Genomic DNA, 24,209 nt, shown 5'->3' on the forward strand with positions numbered 1-24,209 from the left:
CGCGCTCGTCCCATCTAATCAAACAGCTCCACGCATGCCACCGAGTATGGTTAAATTTTGACATGGCTAATATTATACAACCATTTGCGATATTAACGTGTCAGCTTTTTGTTTCAAAAAGGACTTCGTTGGCTACTAATGTGTGCGCATCTTCTCAAACTGGACAATTTTTTTACCACGACATATATGTGCCATGTCATGAAACCATGCCAAGTTTCATGTTTTTTGGGTGAATTTTTTATTTATTGTGATTTAAAATCCAAGATTCTCAATGTTTCAGGACGACAACAAGTTTGTAATTCATTCCCATTCCTTGAATGAGACCTAAGCATGCACCCAATGACACATGTACGATTTCCCACCCATTTTGCTTCACTGGAGCATGTGCTTGTAGTTCAAATTTGATTTATGGGGTACATTAAATGCGTAGAAAACTTAGTAATTGGTAATATATATACAATGGCCAAACGAACCCCGAACAATTTCAAATTTCAGCCTGACACTCATGTTATTCTATGTTGCCTGTAGAAAACAAAGTTCAAGGCAAGAAGAGGCAGCGATTATCGTTTCACCCACTAGAGGGGCATGTTTCCCAACCGGGACCACGAGGGTCGCGACCAGCTCCGGTTTGTAAAAGGCTTGTAATATAGCTTCGCCCAAATTGGACAATTATATGTACCATGTAGTGACACCATGCCAAGTTTCATGATTCACAATGTTTGTGGCCAAGCCAGGACAGCGAGGTTCACAATGTTTGTGGCCAAGCCAGGACGGCGAGACGGTTGAATTCGTTCCCATTCGTTCCATGGGACCTAAACATGCACCCCAAGGAAACATGTACATTTTTTCTAGCCTTTTAGGTGCACTGGAGCATGTATTTGTAGTTCGGATTTGAATTATGGACATTAAATGCCTAGAAAACTCAATTAATGAACAAAAAGGTCAAACGAACCCTGAATAATTTCAAAGTTCAGCGCGAATCTCCCGTTATTCCGTGTCGCGTGTAGAAGAAAATACGAGGCTAGAAGAGGGAGTGATTATCGTTTGGCCCACAAGGGGGACACATTTCCCTATCGAAACCACGAGGGTTCTTGCGGCAGGCTCTGGTTTGTAAGAGGTTTGTAATAAATCTTGGCCCAAATTGGCAATTTTTTTGCCATGACGTGACACCATGCCACCTTTGATGACTTTCTGGAGAGTTTTGGAATTATGGGGACTTAAAAACCGAGATTTGAAATGTTTGAGGACGAGCCAGGACACTGGTATGGTTGTAATTCGTTCCCATTCCTGGCATGGGACCTAAACATGCACCCATGGACACACGTATAATTTTTCTAGACATTTTGGTGAACTGGAGCATGTATTTATAGTTTAGATTTGAAGTATGGACATTAAATGCCTAGGAAACTCAATTAGTGTATAAAAAGGCCAAACAAATCCTGAATAAGTTTAAATTTCAGCATGGATATCATGTTGTTCCATGTTGCCCGTGGAAGAAAATACAAGGCAAAAAGAGGAAATGATTACGTTTCACCCACAAGGGGAACACATTTCCCTATCGGAACCACGAGGCTTCTTTGAGAGAAGCTCCGGTTTTTGTAAGAAGTTTGTAATAAAGCTTGGCCCAAATTGGACAATGTTTTTACCACAAAATATATGTGCCATGACGTGACACCATGCCACCTTTGATGGCTTTCTGGTGAGTTTAGGATTTACGGGGATTTAAAAAAGAGATTCCAAATGTTTGAGGACGAGCCAGGATGCGGGTACGGTTGTAATTCGTTCCCATTCCTAGCATGGGACCTAAACATGCACCCAAGGACACATTTACAAATTTTCTAGCCATTTTGGTGAACTGGAGCATGTATTTTGAAGTTCAGATTTGAATTATGGACATTAAATGCCTAGGAAACTACTAGTGTATAAACAGGCCAAACGAACCCTAAATAAGTTCAAATTTCAGCACGGATATCCTCTCGTTCCATGTTGCCCATAGAAGAAAAGACAAGGCGAAAAGAGGCAGTGATTATAGTTTCGCCCACAAGGGGGACACATTTTCATATCGGAACCATGAGGCTTCTTTGAGAGAAGCTTCGGTTTGTAAGAGGCTTGTAATAAAACTTGCGCCACAATGGACGAAAAAAATTCCTCGACATATAAGTACCATGTCATGACACCATGCCAGGTTTCATGATTTTTGGCTTAGTTTTGGATTTACGGGGATTTAAAAACCGAGATTCTTCTCACGAAATGTTTTCAAATAGCACATGGTTCACTCACGAAAGCCAATATTCAATGAAAACTTCGTGGAGACCATATTTTAAAGTTTCATAAAAATCTGAAGAAAAAAATGTGGGATGTTAAGAAGGTGATGTTTTATTGCAACACAAAATTTCAAGTTGAAAAACATTACGAGATGTGAGCTATGAAAAAGACAAATTCAGCCCCGAATAGTGATATTACTATTCGTCACTATTCAATGCTGATTTTGTCTTTTTCATAGCTCACATCTCGTAATGTGTTTCAACTTGAAATTTTGTGTGGCAATAAAACATCATCCTCTTAACATCCCACATTTAAAAAAAAACTTCAGAACATCTTTTTCTCATGGTTTTCACCGGTTTCCACCGAATGTTGGTTTCCGTATGATATTCTCCACCCCCTGCTGCGCGCGCGATCTGAGTCGTGCGTTCTGATTGGCCAGAACCCAAACCCCACGGATCGTATGTGTGCATCGTTGGTTGCTCCAAGATCGAACGGCAACCCTGAGCCCTTTCGACAGCACATGCAGTACATGGGTAAGCACTGTGTGCATGCATCGTGTAGCTCATGCTTCCTTCTCTACTAGGTTTTCATTCAAAACAGGCTACCGTTTATCGCCACTCCTCTCATCGGTTTCCCGCCTCTTCTCCCATCGTTTTCCTGCTACTAGTGTCAGTGCTCATTGAAGGCTAGCGGCGACACACCGGCCATGTAAAATATCCCAAGTAGTTTCTAAAAGCACAAATGTGTGTGATAGGAGGGAGTAGGTCCCACAGGGTGACCAGCGTGAAACGCCTTAATGGCAAGGAGGCAATTCTTATCAGCAAGGGTCGACTTCCCATCCGCTAGCCTAGTCGAATAGAACGCAAAAGTTAAGCGTCGGGCTGGAGTAGTCCAAGGATGGGTGACCCGGTGGGAAGTTGCATATCTCAAGCTTCATTTAAATGCCATCACACGGTCATTATAAAGATATATTATATCTCTATAGTGACCTATCATGCCAATTATATAAACCTTGGGATCCTTGTTTTCCTAATTTGTAGACTATGTTTTTATGGGTTATTTTTTGCTCTAAAAAAATTAAAGAATGATTGACTGGATCTGTCATGGCGATAATATAAACCTACTATGTTTTTATCGGTTATTTTTTCCTCTAAAAATTAAAGAATGATTGACTTGACCTGTCATGGCGATTATATAAACCTTTTTCAGGTTGCATGCAGGGTATAGGGGGCAGGGTGTTCTTCTCGAGCAAGTATCCCTTGTGCGGCTTATAGATGCGGCACATATATATGTGCGCTCCCCGAGGTATATATACTATCCTTTACCGACAATTAGGGGGCCCCACACAATCTATCCCTTTGACCCAACAACGAGAAGGGTTTAACCATGATGGTTTCCTATTGATACTAGTAAGGTACACGTGCATTGCACGCATGAGATTTGGTGACCAAATTATGAATAAATACCACACTATAGCATGTAAGCTTTGAGTCATATATGCATGATGTAGATGTTTGTTTAATTCTTATAGTTTATCTCATCCAAAATCAATTAGTTTTATATAAAAAAATCTATTTTAAGATTCATGGAATTGTGCATTGTAAAGGTAAAAAAAGTGACAATTCATTTAGAAAAAAATGTTTGGGCAATTAAGATATGGAAGATTCTAGAAAACAAAGGAGAAGTGCTTGTGTTTTGAGGTTTGTGCACTATGCTTAAGTTCAACTATGGAGTGTTATAGATTGTATATGTGGCAGAATCTAGCGGAATGTAGATGATATGCAACTGCCAGTAGTGCTCGGATTTGCCATCTCTGTACCGTCGGCTTGGCTCATCCAACGACCAACTTTCAAATTTATTCGCACACTATATGTGTGTGTGTGTCGCATGATAGACAAAATAAAGTTTGAGCGCATGCGTGGGACGACCCCCCCCCCTCGAAGTTGGGAAACAGACATCGTACGTATTGAACTAGGCTTGGAGTTGGGTACGGTGTTCGGTTTGTACTGTAGTTGGTGGCTCATCGAAGTTGTGCATTCGGGATTTAAACACATCATACACCATCATACCCATACATATTTTCGGGCCGCATGCAGTGTATACGGGGTCTTTTGATCGACCACGTCTCCCTTGTGCAGTTTTTTGTGACGACACGCATATCTGTTGGCTCCCCAAGTGTATATATATCATCCCTTTGACCGATAATGAGGGGTGTGTGTTGGCCATGAATGGATTCCTCCTAGTTCGTGTTAGGGCCGGTCACCGTCACATGTCAATCAACCAAAGCTCGAGCTCATGCGTTGTCAGGATTCCCTCTCACATGCTCGGATTGCTGGGTTCGACCTACATCAAACCCTGCGTATCTCCCCCTTAACTACCTTGCCTTCATGGTTGTTGTCTGTATCGAGAGGTAGGCACCACATCTAAATTGTACATTATTCTATATTGATAACACACATGACCCCATCCCAACGTACATCATTTTGGGCCGCATGTAAGAGGTGCTGGTTTTGTGGTCCTTCTCGTGTGATTTTTATGATGGTTCAATCTATTGGTCCAAGCGATTTATCGACAACAACAACAGTTTTTTGACCAAATGATAGATTCATTCGTTCGTCTTATGGTAGGTCATGGCGACATGCATATATGACCAAAGTATCGATCATTACATGCATCCGCCCTGCTAACACGAAGTGGGAGTTGCTGGTCCAAGCATCCTAGCTAGGTTTGACATTATGTCATTATATATATATATATATCCCTAATCTATCCCTAATAATAAAGCACGGATTGACTCCGTGGGTTCACCGTCACAATACGCTTTCTTTTCATGAATTTACGCTTTCAGTTTTTTTTCTGTAACACATCTATATTTATTTACCATATCCAAAGTGGAACTAATCTATCTGTATATATCCCGGCTGCGTTGTTGTTTTCCCCCGCCGATCCGGGAGCCCCTTGCCGCCCCGTCGCCTTCGCGCTCGGCCTCGCCACCGGCTGCCGCACCGCCGGACCTCCATGCCTCGCAACCCTCTCCCTGCTCTCCCTCTTCTCCGTTTCCTTCCCCTCTGTTTCTCTCTCTCACACAAGGACTGCCTCTCACTTCTTCTACAGGAGCAACCATGGCCAACGACTAACGCCGCCTCGCCCGGATCAGGCCGGAATCGACCTCCTGCAGCTGGATCCGCGCCATCCCGACCTCGCCGGCCTTCCTCCCCGTCTTCATCGCGATCCATCACCGGGCTCGAAGACAATCCCATTATGTAGCAGCAACCGCCGCCGCCGCCAGCAGCAGCAGCAGCAACAGGCACGGCCGAGATCGACGGAGACGGGGGAGCATGCACGCGCTCCCCGACTCACCCCATCTGCGCGCACGTTCGCCATCGCAGGCGCCGGCGGCTACCGCGCCCCGGAGGTGCTGGACACATGGCAGCCCACGCTGAAGGCGGACGTCTACTCCCTGGGAGTGCTCCTACTGGAGCTCCTTACCTGCAAGTCCCCGACACACGCATCCATGCAGGACGATGTCAGCGGCGCGCTCGACCTGCCGTACGTCGTTGGTATAGTCGGTGGTGCGCGAGGAGTGGATGGCTGAGGTGTTTGACGTGGAGCTCGTGCGGCTGGGCGCCATCACCGATGAGGAGATGGTTGCGCTGCTGCAGGCACCCGTAGAGCTATGAGCATAGAGGCAGCAACTCGAAACTCCATGTTTTGCACACAGTAGCACAACGCCACGGTCTGCATGCGGCATGACCAACTCCACTCAGATTAAAATTATGTAGCTGTATACGATCCTCCCTTTTGTTCAGGTTTCCATGATTTTTTCAGTTGAATTCAGTTGCAGATTCATTCAACTCATCTCCATTGCCACACACAGAAAGGCTCTGATTTTTAGTTTTCTCTGCAAATTGTAACCATTTTTCATATCACACTAAGCAGGCACCACTTGTCAATTTTAGTAGAGTCTGTACATTGGGTCGTTGAGTATGACAGCTGAGCGGCCTCTGCTGATATGAAAATTCTTCCAGAATCTGGTAAGAAATTTTCATAGGACATATATTCAGCTCCTGAGAAGTACTTAAACATCAAAGGATTGCATACTTTATATGTAAATATCTTACTCAGAAAAGTAGATCATGGAAGAGTCATCTGTACAGTCATTTTGAAGATTATGTTACCCAAATTACAACTCACATTAGAAAAAAAACTGAACATCTGCAGCTTTCTTCCTGAGATTGCAAAAGAAAATTAAGACAACATGCATGCTGGTGTCCTGCAATTAGTAAGTCATATCTAGAAAACCCAAAGTAAAACTGATATATGTCAAATGACCCATATTTAGGGTGGTTTTACCAGAAAGAGTATCGTGTATGGTTCACACAGACTCCAGATGTGGCACCTCTTGGAAAATTCCATTGTATGAATGAGGATCCTACATTTCCTTTGATCCGAACCTTTGGTACACAATTTTAAAGGTTTCATCATAATAAAAACTGACAGTCTTTATACAGTAATCTGAACATTTTGTGGGTTGCCGGACAACTTTGTTCTCCAGTATAGGTGGCGTATGTTTGTGCAAAATGATCATGTAAGGACATCTGGTAACTTTATTCTTTTGTGAAGGTTGATTTACTTGATGGAGAAAATTTACATTTCCTCTAAACAAGTGAACATGACATGTGTGATGTTCAGAGAAAGGAGCTTTCGTGTGTTGGCTGGCATCCCTAATGAACTTTAGACATGTATCCGAGGTTTCGTTGGCTGTAAACCAGTACGGTCAACAATTTGAGTTTTAGCTTTCTACCAAAAAAATAGAACTTAACTACCGCTACCTTCAGATTTAGAATATTCCTCTGCTTTGGGACGGATGGTGGTTATTTGTAGTGATTGGGATAAACTCTGCACATCGACTACACGTGAATTTACCAATCTGATTAAATGAGTGGAGGTTCACAAAGTGCACATGTATAAACCTTTCGTCCATCACCTTAGTGACATGTAATAATTTTGTAAAGGTTACAATGATGCACCATTTAGAAATAGCAGTTATTAAACTCTCAAAGAATATGCTGCAAAGTGGAAGGCACCGATCGAATTCCTCAGGACATTCATCCCTCTCCACCCACAACGCTCTCATCGTCTGCTAAATGGACCAAAATAATGTTTGGAATTGCTTGCTGCTGCAATTGTTATTCTAGGTTGGTTTGTTTGCTGCTACTATTACTTAAGATTATTGATATTGCTAATTTTTTTGGTTCAGAAACATAAATTTACTCGGAGTAATATGGGCCCCATGTCATGAGCTCATGCGCAATTCTCAAATGATCCATCTTTTTTTCTCATGAGCGTCCATTGTCCCACGATACAGTTTCTCATGATCAATGTTTTCTCCCGTTGCAACGCACGGGCATTTGTGCTAGTAATATAATAATAATAATAAAGCACGGGTGGAGTCTCTCGGGTTCACCGTCGCGGCATTTTTATAAAAAAAAATCCCTCATAAATTACGTATTCAACCCGCAGTGCTATTTTATGTCTGTAGAGAAAACGTTTCGTGGGTGGGCCTGGGCCTTACAATGGAGAAGAAATACACACGAGCGAGCAGAATTGTAAAAGAAAAACACAGGCACACACGAGCACGAGGGCTCGCCTTCGATGCGTACGGGTACGCCGCTGCCGCCTCCGCACGCGGCCTCTCCGGCCATCCGCCGCCACTGCCGCGCGCCGCCTCTCTGCCATCCGCCTATTCTCTTTCCCCTCCCCATCCGTACCAATCTTCTCCGGCGCCACCTGAAGCCTCCTCAACCTCCAATCTCATGCTGTCAAGCCCTTCCAATCTCGCCGGAACATGGACTTAACTGAAACGCCGTCCTGCTAGCCGTGCCCACTTGAGGTACATCCTTGTACAATCTGTAAAAGTTGTTTTATTCAATTTGATTTGATTCTTGACTATATCAATCTGCAGCGAGGAGAGAGTGGTGAGGCGGCTTAGGTGAGGCTCGGGACGGCATCTCGCATGTAACTACGCCACCCCTGCATCTCTATGCTAATCTGAGTGCAGTACTCTGCCTAATGCTCTACTTCTCCTCGAAAATATCTCTTGAATGCCCCATGTTTGGTTTGCACTTATGATGTCCGACAATATGCCTAAGCAGTGACCGCATCAATGCTGATATACAGTTCTTTATCTCGTGTATGATTATTATGATGTATGAGAGGCTTGAGTGAAGGGATCCTTAATTAATTTGTCCACATGTAGCCCAAGGATTTGGGAGTTTAGGGTTTGTTATGAGTAGTTAGCTGCCTATGATGTGTGCCCAAACAAATTGTCATGTTTGTGGTAAATCATTATGAACAGTTGTTTTTCCTGTGGCGCCGTCCAAGTGGGCCGAGGCCAGCGGCTACCACCATGGTGTCGTCCTTCTTCTAGACGTTCATCGCGGGTCCAGATTCATGATGACGGCACCGCATCTAGCGATGACGCGAGCTCATGTGGGCGCTGCAACTTCCGAGAACACGGGAGTCTCCATGGCCAGCGAGTACGTGAGCACACTCACACACCACAACTCTCAAGGATGCGGGAGCCGCCTCGGCCGGCGAGGACTCCTGAACCATGCTCAGGTATAACATGTGTTCTTTATGTAGCCTTCTCACCCAGCCATGAAATTCCAGTCTGATCTATAGCATTCTTTTGCTCTCCTATTTTGAGGTTGGATTGTGTGCAATAACAGTTTGTTTAAATCTCTGAGGGTAAAGACAGCTCATGGAGATGCCTCTGTGACCAGACCTCTCTATATATCCTTTTCTATACACTAATAGATGTCATTGCCATACAAATTCTGCACTTTTCTATTAGAAAAGCATGAGAGATTTGCTTTTGTACTCCTAATTAATCTGGATTAGTTTCAACATAATTGTTCTCAGTCATTATCCTCAAATGCAAGACATAGATGTGCACTTGAAAAAATAGGGAAATTTTTGCATCAAAGCTAAGTAATTTGCAGTAGTTTCCTGCAGGTACATTTTCTTTTGGTTTAGCTGATAGTGTGCTTTGGTATTGGTCTAATATCTCGTTCCTGGAGTAGTCCTTTTCTTTAACCATAATACCATCATTTGATATGTTTCTGTTCTTATTAAAAAAATATAGATCACTTGCATAGTTACATTGTTTCTGACTCACACAAGCTAGCTGCATAGTAGAAGTTCAGCAAGCACAAAGCACTTAATTCACAGTCCGCAAAGCTCCTAGACTGGGAGTTGTATGCATCATCCATCTGCGCAGGTCCAGCCAAAGCACTTAATTCACAGTCCACGAAATAGGCAATCTATGTAACGCAAGGCAAATCTAGCTTAGAAATCTACACGGAACCTGCACTGCGCTCGGCTAAATCAACTTACCTGTCCATGGGGTCTTTACATAATCTGATATAATTGTTAATTATCTCTCTTCCATGACAAAATCCAACTTACTATATTTTTTTCTCACAGAACGACTGTGTTCAGCAACTGTCAGACTTTGGTGGTGTACCCCGGCTGCCAAACCATGCTTTGCCAACCTACTAGAGAAAAGGCGAGGCTCACCAAGGGATGATCCTTCCATTGGAAGGGAAATTAATTTGCATGCCTGATTATGGAAAAAAGAAGCCCTTCTGAACATTACTTATCCTCGATGAGGGGGACCAACCAAAAGAGGTAGTCCGTGCTGAACTTGGAATGGGATAATGGAAAACTATTTGTTGTTACATTCTAATTTCAGTTGCTTTTGAGTTTTAGTATTTTTTCCTTTTAGCATGGTAATTTGCTGGGACCTAGGAGTCTTGATTTTAATTATTGCAGGATGATAATCAGTTTTATGTCGGTTTTATCTTCTCAGGAGCAAGCAAATTATAGGTTCGTAGCAAACCTTTCAGCTGCTGCTGTGGTCCTCTTATTATTGTTATAAAGTTCAAAAACCATCAATCTCAGGAATGTTGTGACCATGTATTCGATTCTATTGAAGACCCAATATATGATAAGGTGCTATTTTCATTTGCTATGCTGAGCAACCATGAAAAACTCTGTCCAATTCATAATTTGAATTACTCATGTGTGTTCTTTATGGATCTACTCCCTTTTATTGGAGAGGGGTTTTTTGTCATGTTTCTAATGCACAATTTAAAGTCAAGCTCGCACATTTCACCATATTGTTTTTCTTAATTTTAGAATGTAGTGATAATTAGCTAAACTGGAGCAGTCTTAATCTATTCCTGTTTAGCGTATCCTAACATTCGAAACATTGCCTTTTGAGCTTGTTGATGTGAAATTTTGCTGGCTGTCATATTATTACTTGAAAAAGTTCATATAGCTAATCTGGCCTTACATCATACACGAGAAGTCCATGGTTGAGTACAAGCGCTATATATTTGGAGAGATAATGCACCACTCAAACGGTGCTCTTTGCCCATATTTATTACAAGCAACAACAGAGTTGACACCTCAGGTCTGAGTTATGCTGAACTTTTTGATCTTTTTATTAACCACATCAGTGGCTAAAAGAATTCATGAGTAGTAACACAGACTAAGAAATTGATATATATCTTATCTATGCTAAGAAATTGGAGAATGAATTTTCTGACACGGAAGGATTCCTTGAGAGCACGTCAGCACTTGACGCTGCTGCTCCCGCAGCTCTAATAATTTTTCTTCTTTCCGGACACCTGATAGCCTGAGCATGCAAGAGCAGCAGCACAAGCAGGCTGCACTGCACAACATTAGCAGAGCGCTCTCACTACAGCGGAACTACTCGGGCGTCTCTGATGATAGCATGCTTGATATTGAAGTTCAAGATTGTAGCACGGTTGATGGGCTGAAGGGGCATGAAAACATTAACTTTTATTAAAAATAAGGGTATTTCCATGTTTAACCTTATTATCGACGTTTATTAGAACTGGATATAAAAAAAGCACACAACATGAAGCAGGTTGTGCCCCTTTTTACCGCCTGGTGCAACGCACGGGCATTTTTACTAGTATTGTTCATAGATAAACTTGATCAGAAAACCATAATTCATCGGATCTCGACAAACACACCGTAAAAAGAGTTACATCAAATAGATCTCCAAGAAGATCGAGGAGAACGTTGTATTGAGATCCAAAGAGAGAGAAGAAGCCATCTAGCTAATAACTATGGACCCGAAGGTCTGAGGTAAACTACTTGCACATCATCGGAGGAGCCATGGAGTTGATGTAAAGGCCCTCCGTGATTGATTCCCCCTCTGGCGGAGCTCCGGAAAAGGCCCCAAGATGGGATCTCTAGGGTATAGAAGGTTGCGGCGGTGGAAATAGGGTTTCGTGGTGCTCCTGAATGTTTTCCGGGGTGTGTCTATATATACTCCTTATTGGTTGCTTGACATCCACTACAAGTCCCCTGGATCACATTTGTTCCAAAAATAACTCCCCTTAAGGTTTTATTCCGTTAGGATTCCGTTTGATATTCCTTTTGTGCGAAACACTGAAATAGGCAAAAAAAATAGCAATTTGCACTGGGCCTTGGGTTAGTAGGTTAGTCCCAAAAATAATACAAAAGTGTATATATAATCCATTAAAATCCAAAACAGATAATATAATAGCATGGAAGAATAAAAAATTATAGATACGTTGGAGACGCATCAAGCATCCCAAAGCTTAATTCCTGCTCGTCCTGGAATAGGTAAATGGTAAAAAAACAGAATTTTTGATGTGGAATGCTACCTAGCATAATTTTCACTGTAATTTTCTTTATTGTGGCATGAATATTCAGATCCGAAAGATTCAAGACAAAAGTTTAATATTGACATAAAAACAATAATACTTCAAGCATACTAACAAAGCAATTATGTCTTCTCAAAATAACATGGCCAAAGAAATTTATCCCTACAAAATCATGTAGTCTGGTTATGCTCTATCTTCACCACACAAAGTATTTAAATCATGCACAACCACGATGACAAGCCAAGCAATTGTTTCATACTTTTGATGTTCTCAAACTTTTCAATCTTCACGCAATACATGAGCATGAGCCATGGACATAGCACTATATGTGGAATAGAATGGTGGTTGTGGAGAAGACATTAAGGAGAAGATAGTCTCACATCAACTAGGCGTATCAATGGGCTATGGAGATGCCCATCAATAGATATCAATCTGAGTGAGTAGGGATTGCCATGCAATGAATGCACTAGAGCTATAAGTGTATGAAAGCTCAAAAAGAAACTAAGTGGGTGTGCATCCAACTCGCATGCTCACGAAGACCTAGGGCATTTTGAGGAAGCCCATCATTAGAATATGCAAGCCAAGTTCTATAATGTAAAATTAAGGTACACGTGCATTGCACGCATGAGATTTGGTAACCAAATTATGAATAAATACCACACTATAATATGCAAACTTTGAGTCATATATGCATGATGTAGATGTTCTTTTAATTCTTATAGTTCATCTCATCCAAAATCAATTAGTTTTATATAAAAAATCTAATTTAAGATTCATGGAATTGTGCATTTTCAAGGTAAAAAAGTGACAATTCATTTAGAAAAAAAATGTTTGGGCAATTAAGATATGGAAGATTCCAAAGAACAAAGGAGAAGTGCTTGTGTTTTGAGGTTTGTGCACTATGCTTACGTTCAACCATGGAGTGTTCTAGATTGTACATGTGGCAGAATCTAGCGGAATGTAGATGATATCCAACTGCCAGTAGTGCTCAGATTTGCCATCTCTGTACTGTTGGCTTGGCTTCATCCAATGACCAACTTTCAAAGTTATTCGCACACTATATATGTTCCCATGCTAGACAAAATAAAGTTTGAGAACATGCGTGGGACAACCCCCCCTCGAAGTTGGGAAACTGACATCGTACATATTGAACTAGGCTTGGTGTTGGGTACGGTGTTCGGTTTGTAATGTAGTTGGTGGCTCATCGAAGTTGTGTGTTTGGGACATAGCACTATAGGTGGAATAGAATGGTGGTTGTGGAGAAGACAAAAAGGGGAAGATAGTCTCACATCAACTAGGCGTATCAATGGGCTATGGAGATGCCCATTAATAGATATCAATGTGAGTGAGAAGGGATTGCCATGCAACGGATGCACTAGAGCTATAAGTATATGAAAGCTCAACAAAAAGAACTAAGTGGGTGCGCATCCAACTCGCTTGCTCACGAAGACCTAGGGCATTTTAAGGAAGCCCATCATTGGAATATACAAGCCAAGTTCTATAATGAGAAATTCCCACTTAGTATATGAAAGTGATAACATAGGAGACTCTCTATGACGATCTTGGTGCTACTTTGAAGAACAAGTGTGGTAAAAGGATAGTAGCATTGTCCCTTCTCTCCTTTTCTCTCATTTTTTTATTTGGGCCTTCTCTCTCTCTTTTTTATGGCCTCTTTTTTTTTAGTTCAGAGTCTCATCCCGACTTGTGGGGGAATCATAGTATCCATCATCCTTTCCTCACTTGGGACAATGCTCTAAAAATGATGATCATCACACTTTTTTATTTACTTACAACTCAACAATTACAACTCAATACTTAGAACAAAATATGACTCTATGTGAATGCCTCCGGCGGTGTACTAGGATATGCAATGAATCAAGAGTGACATGTATGAAAGAATTATGAACAGCGGCTTTGTCACGAATACAATGTCAACTGCATGATCACGCAAAGCAATATGACAATGATGGAGCGTGTCATAGTAAACGGAACGGTGGTAAGTTGCATGGCAATATATCTCGGAATGGCTATGGAAATGCCATGGTAGGTAGGTATGGTGGCTGTTTTGAGGAAGGTAAATGGTGGGTGTATGATACCGGCGAAAGGTGCGCGATATTAGAGAGGCTAGCAATGGTGGAAGGGTGAGAGTGCGTATGATCCGTGGACTCAACATTAGTCATAAAGAACTCATATACTTATTGTAAAAATCTACAAGTTATCAAAGCAAAGTATTACGCGCATGCTCCTAGGGGGATAGATTGGTAGGAAAAGACCATCGCTCGTCCCCGACCGCCACTCATAAGGAAGACAATCAATAAATAAATCATGCTCTGACTTCATCACATAACGGTTCACCATACGTGCATGCTACGGGAATGACAAACTTTAACACAAGTATTTCTAAAATTCACAACTACTCAACTAACATGACTCTAATATCACCATCTCCATATCTCAAAACAATTATCAAGTATCAAACTTCTCATAGTATTCGACACACTCATAAGAAAATTTTATTATTAATCTTGAATGCCTAACATAATTAAAGCAATTTACCATGCTGTTTTGTAGGACTCTCAAAATAATCTAAATGAAGCATGAGAGAAAAATGGTTCCTATAAAACAAATCTACCAACGTGCTCTAAAAGATATAAATGAAGCACTTAGAGCAAAAACTATATAACTCAAAAGATATAAGTGAAGCACATAGAGTATTCTAACAATTTATGAATCATGTGTGTCTCTCTCAAAAAGGTGTGCGCAGCAATGATGATTGTGGAAAAATAACAAATAAAGACTCAAATAATACAAGATGCTCCAAGCAAAACACATATCATGTGGTAAATAAAAATATAGCTCCAAGTAAAGTTACCGATAGAAGTAGACGAAAGAGGGGATGCCTTCCGGGGCATCCCCGAGCTTTGGCTTTTAGGTGTCCTTAGATTATCTTGGGGGTTCCATGTTCATACCCAAGCTTAGGATCTTGCCACTCCTTGTTTCATAATCCATTAAATCTTTACCCAAAACTTGAAAACTTCACAACATAAAACTTAAAGTAGAAAATCTCATGAGCTCCGTTAGCGAAAGAAAACAAAACACCACTTCAAGATACCGTAATGAACTCATTCTTTATTTGTATTGGTGTTAAACCTACTGTATTCCAACTTCTCTATGGTTTATAAACTATTTTACTAGCCATTGATTCATCAAAATAAGCAAACAACACACGAAAAACAGAATCTGTCAAAAACAGAACAGACTGTAGTAATCTGTAGCTAACGCAAGAGCTGTAACCCCAAAAATTCTAAAATAAATTACTGGACGTGAGAAATTTATCTATTAATCATCTGCAAAAATAATTAACTAAATATCACTTTCCAAATAAAAATGGCAGTAGTTCTCGTGAGCGCTAAAGTTTCTGTTTTTTACAACAAGATTAAAAAGACTTTCCCCAAGTCTTCCCAATGGTTCTACTTGGCACAAACACTAATTAAACACAAAAAACACAACCAAAACAGAGGATAGATAAATTATTTATTACTAAACAGGAGCAAAAAGCAATGAATAAAAATAAAATTGGATTGCCTTCCGCAAGCGCTATCGTTTAACGCCCTTAGCTAGGCATAAAAGCGAAGATAGATCTAGGTATTGCCATCTTTGGTAGGCAATCCATAAGTGGCTCTCATAATAGATTCATATGGTAATTTAATTTTATTTCTAAGGAAGTGTTCCATGCCTTTCCTTAATGGAAATTGGAATCTAATATTCCCTTCCTTCATATCAATAATTGCACCAATCGTTCTAAGGAAAGGTCTACCAACAATAATAGGACATGAAGGATTGCAATCTATGTCAAGAACAATAAAATCCATGGGCACATAATTCCTATTTGCAAAAATAAGAACATCATTAATTCTTCCCATAGATTTCTTAATAGTGGAATCCGCAAGGTGCAAGTTTAAGGAGCAATCATCAAAATCACACAAAGTCTTTGGAATCGTGGAAACACTAGCACCCAAATCACACAAAGCATAGCAATCATGATCTTTAATATTAATTTTAATAGTAGGTTCCCACTCATCATAAAGTTTTCTAGGGATAGAAACTTCCAACTCAAGTTTTTCTTCATAAGATTGCATCAAGGCATCAACGATATGTTTAGTAAACGCTTTATTTTGACTATAAGCATGAGGAGAATTTAGCATGGATTGCAACAAGGAGATACAATCAATCAAAGAGCAATTTTAATAATTAAATTCCTTGAAATCCAAAATAGTAGGTTCATTAACATCTAGAGTTTTGATCTCTTCAATCCCACTTTTTTCAAATTTAGCATCAAGATCTAAAGACTCTGAATTTTTGGAACGCCTTCTAGGTAAAGGTGGATCATATTTAGTCCCATCATTATCAAGATTCATATTGCAAAACAAAGATTTAATAGGGGACACATCAATAACATTTAGATCTTCATCTTTATTATCATGGAAACTATAAGAACACACTTTTATAAAGCAATCTTTCTTAGCATGCATCCTAGCGGTTCTTTCTTTGCACTCATTAATGGAAATTCTCATGGCTTTGAGAGACTCATTGATATCATGCTTAGGAGGAATAGATCTAAGCTTCAAAGAATCAACATCAAGAGAAATTCTATCAACGTTCCTAGCCAACCCATCAATCTTAAGCAATTTTTCTTCAATCAAAGCATTGAAATTCTTTTGCGAGGTAATAAATTCTTTAATATTAGATTCAAAATCAGAGGGTATCTTATAAAAATTTCCATAAGAATTGTTGTAGGAATTACCATAATTATTAAAGGAATTACTAGGATACGGCCTAGGATTAAAGTATCCTCTATACGCGTTGTTACCAAAATTATTCCTACCAACAAAATTCACATCCAAAGATTCATTATTATTCTCAATCAAAGTAGACAAAGGCATATCATTAGTATCAGAAGAAACACTTTTATTAGCAAATAATTTCATAAGTTCATCCATCTTACCACTCAAAACATTAATTTCTTCTATCGCATGCACTTTCTTATTAGTAGATCTTTCAGTGTGCCATTGAGAATAATTAATAATATTATTATCTAGGAGTTTAGTAGCTTCTCCTAAAGTGATTTCCATAAAAGTGCCTCCCGCGGATGAATCTAAAAGATTTCTAGAAGCAAAATTCAATCCAGCATAAAAATTTTGTATAATCATCCACAAATTCAAACCATGTGTAGGGCAATTATGTATCATTAATTTCATCCTCTCCCAAGCTTGTGCAACATGTTCATGATCAAGTTGATTAAAATTCATAATATCGTTTCTAAGAGAGATGATCTTAGCGGGAGGAAAATACTTAGAGATAAAAGCATCTTTGCACTTATTCCACGAATCAATACTAGTTTTAGGCAAAGACGAAAACCAAGCTTTAGCACGATCTCTAAGCGAAAAAGGAAATAGCTTCAATTTAACAATATCATTGTCCACATATTTCTTATTTTGCATATCACACAAATCAACGAAGTTGTTTAGATGGTTAGCGGCATCTTCACTAGGAAGGCCGGAAAACGGATCTGTCATGACAAGATTCAGCAAAGCAGCATTAATTTCAAAAGATTCAGCATTAGTAAGAGGAGCAATCGGAGTGTTAATAAAATAATTGTTGTTGGTATTGGTAAAGTCACACAATTTGGTATTATCTTGAGCCATCATGACAAGCAAGCAATCCAACACACAAGCAAACAAGAAACGAGCAAAAAGAGGCGAATAGAGAAAGAGAGGGAGGATGGAGAGAGAGAGAGGGCGAATAAAATGGCAAGGGTGAAGTGGGGGGAGGAAAACAAGAGGCAAATGACAAATAATGTAATGCGGGAGATAAGGGTTTGTGATGGATACTTGGTATGTTGACTTTTGCATAGACTCCCCGGCAACGGTGCCAGAAATCCTTCTTGCTACCTCTTGAGCACTACGTTGGTTTTCCCATGAAGAAGAAAGGGTGATGCAGCAGAGCAGCGTAAGTATTTCCCTCAATTTTTGAGGACCAAGGTATCAATCCAGTAGGAGGCCATGCACGAGTCCCTCGCACCTACACAAACAAATAAACTCCTCGCAACCAACGCGATAAAGGGGTTGTCAATCCCTTCACGGTCACCTACGAGAGTGAGATCTGATAGATATGATAAGATAATATTTTTGGTATTTTTATGATAAAGAGAAATAAAGATGCAAGTAAAATAAATGGCAAAGGAAATAACTAAGTATTGGAAGATTAATATGATGGAAAATAGATCCGGGGGCCATAGGTTTCACTAGAGGCTTCTCTCGAGAGCATAAGTATTACGATGGGTGAACAAATTACTCTTGAGCAATTGACAGAATTGAGCATAGTTATGAGAATATCTAGGTATGATCATGTATATAGGCATCACGTCCGAGACAAGTAGACCGACTCCTGCCTGCATCTACTACTATTACTTCACACATCGACCGCTATCCAGCATGCATCTAGAGTATTAAGTTCAAGAGAACAGAGTAACGCTTTAAGCAAGATGACATGATGTAGAGGGATAAACTCATGAAATATGATATAAACCCCATCTTATTATCCGTGATGGCAACAATACAATACGTGCCTTGCTGCCCCTACTGTCGCTGGGAAAGGACACCGCAAGATTGAACCCAAAGCTAAGCACTTCTCCCATTGCAAGAAAGATCAATCTAGTAGGACAAACCAAACTGATAATTCAAAGAGACTTGCAAAGATAACCAATCATACATAAAAGAATTCAAAGAAGATTCAAATATTGTTCATAGATAAACTTGATCATAAACCCACAATTCATCGATCTCAACAAACACACCGCAAAAGAAGATTACATCGAATAGATCTCCACAAGAGAGGGGGAGAACTTTGTATTGAGATCCAGAAAGAGAGAAGAAGCCATCTAGCTAATAACTATGGACATGTAGGTCTGAAGTAAACTACTCACACTTCATTGGAGAGGCTATGGTGTTGATGTAGAAGCCCTCCGTGATTGATACCCCCTCCGACGGAGCTCCATAAAATGCCCAAGATGGGATCTCATGGATACAGAAAGTTACGGCGGCGGAACTAGGGTTTTGGCTATGTATCAGGTAGTTTGGGGGTACATAGGTATATATAGGAGGAAGGAGTACGTCGGTGGAGCAATGTGGGCCCCCCGAGGGTGGAGGGCGCGCCTTGGGGGGTAGGCGCGCCCCTACCTCGTGCCTTCCTAGTTGATTGCTTGATGTAGGATCCAAGTCCTATGGATCATGTTCATTCTGAAAATCATGTTCCTGAAGGTTTCATTCTGTTTGGACTCCGTTTGATATTCTTTTTCTGTGAAACTCTGAAATAGGCAAAAAACAGCAATTCTGGGTTGGGCCTCCGGTTAATAGGTTAGTCCCAAAAATAAAAGTGTATAATAAAGCCCAATAATGTCCAAAACAGGATATAATATAGCATGGAACAATCAAAAATTATAGATACATTGGAGACGTATCCAGCCCAAGTCCCTGAATCCGTGCTCCCCAACAGCTCCTCAGGAGGCCTTCGCACACAGAGGCTGCGTCCTGACACATCCCTGTCAGCCTTCGGCCGAAGCAGAAAACGAGACGCAAGCCGCCAGGCCCACCGCTCCATGCAGCAGGAGCTGCCCTCCCAGCGCCGCCAGTCCACAATGCAGCCCGCGCGGCTGCGGAACCTCTGCGTAGCATCGCACGCATGCTTCCGACGCCCATTCCCCGGAACGAGAGGTCCCGCTCTATGTGCCGAGGTGTCCTGACAGCGACAAAGCATAGAGAACAGCGACATGCTTGCAGCGAAAGTCTGCTGACTAAGTTCCAAGAGATGAGGAAGTCACGGAGGCAGAACAGAGTATAAGGGTGAGATCTAAGGAGGCAAAGGAGCCCGTGGGCTCATCTATGTCCCGTATCAGAGCTGGTGAGCCCTCTGCGCTGCTCCGGCTGAACGTTGGAGGAGCCGGGATCCTGCCAGGATCACTCTCCAGTAGGGGCCAGGCGCTCGTGGAGCACGCATGGAGACATCATTGCTGCGATGCAAATCGAGAAGTGATCGGACCATCGAGCTTGGACGTCCTCGATCGGAATTGAGTACTGGTATTAGGTTGGCACGAAAATCAGAACAAGGATTCGATTTGGTGATGCGTGTTACTGGTGAAACAGAAGGCTGCTCGGTGATCCCGAGGATCGATAGACCGAAGATGGAATCCCAGCTCCCCTAATGTTTAGGTTCCCCATTTTACTATATCTGAAATAGTTTGGGATGTCTGTCCGATTGTAATCGGCGGTTGAGAATAGAGTAGGATCAACAAAGAGAAAGGAGATGTTTTGTAGATGTTTGGGGATGATCCGGATCCAACAGTGACGACAGTCCGGGTCGGGTCCGGGACAGCTCTTCGGACGCGCACGCGAGGAGGCCGCGGGCTGACGAGAGAGGTTAGGTTGGGCCTGTGACTGTGCAGAAGGCCTCAGGCCTGAGAGAGAAGAGAGAAAGGCCCGGCGACTGTTTCCGGAGACCGAAATGTCGGACGTTTGACCAACTATATTGTCGCTATAGTTAATCGTTGGGGCGTCAAACAATCCGAATGCGATGAAACTTGGCAGGCGGCCTACCTACAAATAACAACACCGCCTGCCAACTTTCAACCCATTCCGAGAACATTTTCCGGCCTTATAAAATACTATTTCGGACATGCCGCGGGCGCGTGCAAGTGTGTCTGGGCTCAGAACGGACAACATAAAAGGGAGACCCGGACGATGCAAGTTTGAAAACATGATGATGCAATGCGGATGATGACATGGCAAATGCAACACGCAAGCAAATGACAACAACAACAACGAATAACTGGAAACACCTGGCGCAACGGTCTCGGGGCGTTACAAGGCGCACTGCCTATTCAGGAAGCCAGGATCATTGGACACCTATGAGCACCCTCGAGAGACTGAGACGGCATGAAATGGTAAGGCCGCGCTTGGGAGCTCTGGTTTATTTCACACCTGTATTAAGATACAAGTGTAATTTACTCATCATTGGAAACAACGCGTAAAATACAGGCGTAATGAAACCGAGGGCCCGAGGTCTGTAAGTAAAACCGGCGGGTTACGCGTGTAATTTGAGAGACCGGTGTATATTTTACTAGTCGAAATTGACCAACCAAGCGCTTCGCCCGAGACCATCTGCTTTTATTTACAAGCGTCGGTTTTACAAGAGGTTTTGGTTGGAAAACAACGATCCAATCACGGCCTAAGATGATGAGTTGGTCGAAAGATCATATGGTTTCACGTCTAACCTACCCGACTTGTCGTATAGGCTATGAATGAAACATAAGACGATGAACTTCTTAAGCACGGAAACAACAGAAGAGGATGATATGCTTAACAAGCAAATCACTGGCATTAGATCGACATGCAAAACAATATTCAGAACACTAGGCCTGGCATTATTCTCAGGAGGTACGGTGAACAGCTCGTGATGCCGCATGCCACAACATTCCAAGCTCAACTTTGTAATCAAACACAAGGCCTGGCATTACATAGACAATATTTAGAACAAACTCTTAAAATATCTTACATAAGTCAACATTCATGTGACTATGCATCTCAGTAGAGTAAATATTTAATTCTGAACTGAAGATAGGAATAGGAAAAAATGATCGATGTTGCTCACAGCAAAGGGCGTCCGACTCAAAAATATCAAATTCATGTCTTCTGGCTAACATCAATGAGCAAAAATTGACAAGATTTTCCAATTCCAATATATTAAACTAATGTCAACTTTGACAAGCTTTTCCCATTCAAAATATGTAATGCCTATGATTGTGGAACGGGCAGGGTTTGTCATCGGTTTGTCATCTGATAGTCCGGTGGCTCCAGGTGACGACGAATGATTAGAGAACCATTCGATGTATTGTGCATGATGAGGTATTATGAAGGACACGAACCATCTGAACATTTTGTGCAGTTCCACTAAAATCAAGCTGAGCATCCCTGTGGATTTCGTATTTATATGCTGCCAGAAAACAAAGACACATCAGCGCACACATGAATATTGGCCCCAGTGTCAACCCACCAATCAGTGGACTAACAAACTGAAAGTACGGTAAACAGATTACCATACCCAGATGCCCCATCATTGTTGCTTAGAGTGACATTGACAGACTTGGAGTCTTGTCCTAGCTTCTTGGTACTTGCTTGGGCACTTGTTTGCCCAGTGTTCCTCCGAACCACAAGTAAAGCAGCCATCTCTCCTTTTGTCTTTCGTCTTACCATTCTTAATGGCCGACGCTGGCAACCCCATTCAAACATATAGTCCGGTGGCTCAAGGTGACGACGAATGATTAGAGAACCATTTGATGTATTGTGCATGATGAAGTATTATGGAGGACACAAACCATCCGGACATTTTGTGTAGTTCCACTAAAATCAAGCTGAGCATCCCCTGTGGATATTGTATTTATATGCTGCAAGAAAACAAAGACACAGCAGCACACACATGAATATTGGCCCCAGAGTCAACCCACCAATCGGTGGACTAACAAACTGAAAGTACGGTAAACAGATTACCATACCCAGATGCCCCATCATTGTTGCTTAGAATGACATTACAGATTTGGAGTCCTGTCCTGGCTTCCTGTACTTGTTTGGGCACTTTTTGCCCAGTGCACTCCACGTGTTGTAGAGTTTCCTATGCTCTCTGTAGACTAGTTATGTCACCAGCGTCTACTAATACTCTGTAAAGCTTCTCGATCATTCCTTGTGTAATGTAGCGCAAACAGTGACTGCTCTTTCTACAAAGTGGTAAGACCAACTGGACCCACTAATGCAGCAGTTTGCCTTAGACAGATTGGCTCCTTTTGTGCAGTTCAACTAAAACCAAAGTCGGAATAAAACCGAGCTTTAATTTTGATATCCCTATAAGCAACAATAGGTATAAGGGAAACAATTACTGAGAAATAACGGTTGATGACTTGTACTCCCAGAAGAAAAACATCTACTCTACCTTATCTTAATGGGAAACAAAGCAGGAGAGTGGCAATTCTCAATAAGTGTGATTCATTCATATTAACTGAGACATTATCTTAACAATGCCTTGTTTCAACATGTATAAAGAACAACAAAGCAGAAAAGTATCATTCCTAAAACAACGCGACTGATTCATTTTAACAGAGACATTTTCTTAACAATACCTTGGTTAAACATGTAGAAAGAACTACAAAGTAGGATAGTACCATTTGTAAAACACTGTAACTGATATATAATAAAAGAGACATTATCCGAACAATACATTTCTTAAAATGTACTGCGGCCGATCCCTAACAGAAATGGTACTCCGGCCAATCCCTAACAGAAATGGTACTCCCGCCGATCCCTAACACCATGTGCTTCCATCTACTTATAAAGGGGGTGATGCAGAGTTTGTTGTAACAAAGCAACAAGCATCATGTCTGGGTTGGTACCATTTTTGTTCACTACTTAATGGGAAAAGAGAGCAATACAATAGCTTCAATTCAACATTTATTTAAAATAGTACCAATACAAGTAGCAGAACATCTCAAAACACACTACACGATCATGTGGATGGGACATGGGACATGCCAACACCATGTGCGTCCACACATATAAATGGGTGATGCAGAGTATGTAGCCAAGCAGCATATTTGCGTTGGTCCCATATTTGTTCTCTTTGAAACTTTTTCCTATGTGAGGGCAGCAAATCTAGTCCTGCACAAACTACCCGACCCCCCAGTTTCTTTCCCTTTTAAACAAAGAGTTCAGTTCCTTACAGATGTGTGTACTGGGTTACCCCCTTTTTCCCTTTTCGACCAACAAAGGGGCTGGATAGCTAGTCTATACTACTTTCCCTCCCTCCTTTCCTCATTGAACCACGTCCTAGATTCATGCCCCACCCCATCGCACCCTTCTTTCCTCTTTGAACCAAGACCTAGATTTGACTACAGAATCGAAAAAGATCTGCATGTAGCTAGATCAATGACGGTTTCAAAGAAACTTATACCTTAGGGTCGTCGGGATGTGGCAAGGCGTGCAGCAGGAGGTCGGATCTGCCCACACTATGTACGGCCGCGAGGAAGAAGGGGTCGGTGGCCCTCCCGCACAAGCACTGGGTGAAAGAGAAAAGCACAGCCGACAGTGGATTGCCTCCCTCGCCGAAGGCGATAGA

At 41.6% G+C, this 24,209-nt stretch overlaps 1 long non-coding RNA gene across 3 annotated transcripts; it reads left to right on the top strand.

Annotated features, from left to right (window-relative positions):
• The first annotated feature begins 7,860 nt into the window (after positions 1 to 7,860).
• Positions 7,861 to 10,363, top strand: LOC125513383. Of its 3 annotated transcripts, none has more exons than XR_007285885.1 (4): positions 7,861 to 8,158; positions 8,231 to 8,886; positions 9,754 to 9,957; positions 10,139 to 10,363. It is a non-coding gene; the product is annotated as an uncharacterized LOC125513383 (long non-coding RNA). The 3 variants fall into 3 exon arrangements; XR_007285884.1 differs by having other exon boundaries at positions 7,864 to 8,158; positions 8,231 to 8,283; positions 8,624 to 8,886; positions 9,754 to 10,363; XR_007285883.1 differs by having other exon boundaries at positions 9,754 to 10,363.
• The last annotated feature ends 13,846 nt before the right edge of the window (positions 10,364 to 24,209 follow it).

The sequence above is a fragment of the Triticum urartu genome, chromosome 6, assembly GCF_003073215.2.
Source record: "Triticum urartu cultivar G1812 chromosome 6, Tu2.1, whole genome shotgun sequence".
Lineage (NCBI taxonomy): Eukaryota > Viridiplantae > Streptophyta > Magnoliopsida > Poales > Poaceae > Triticum > Triticum urartu.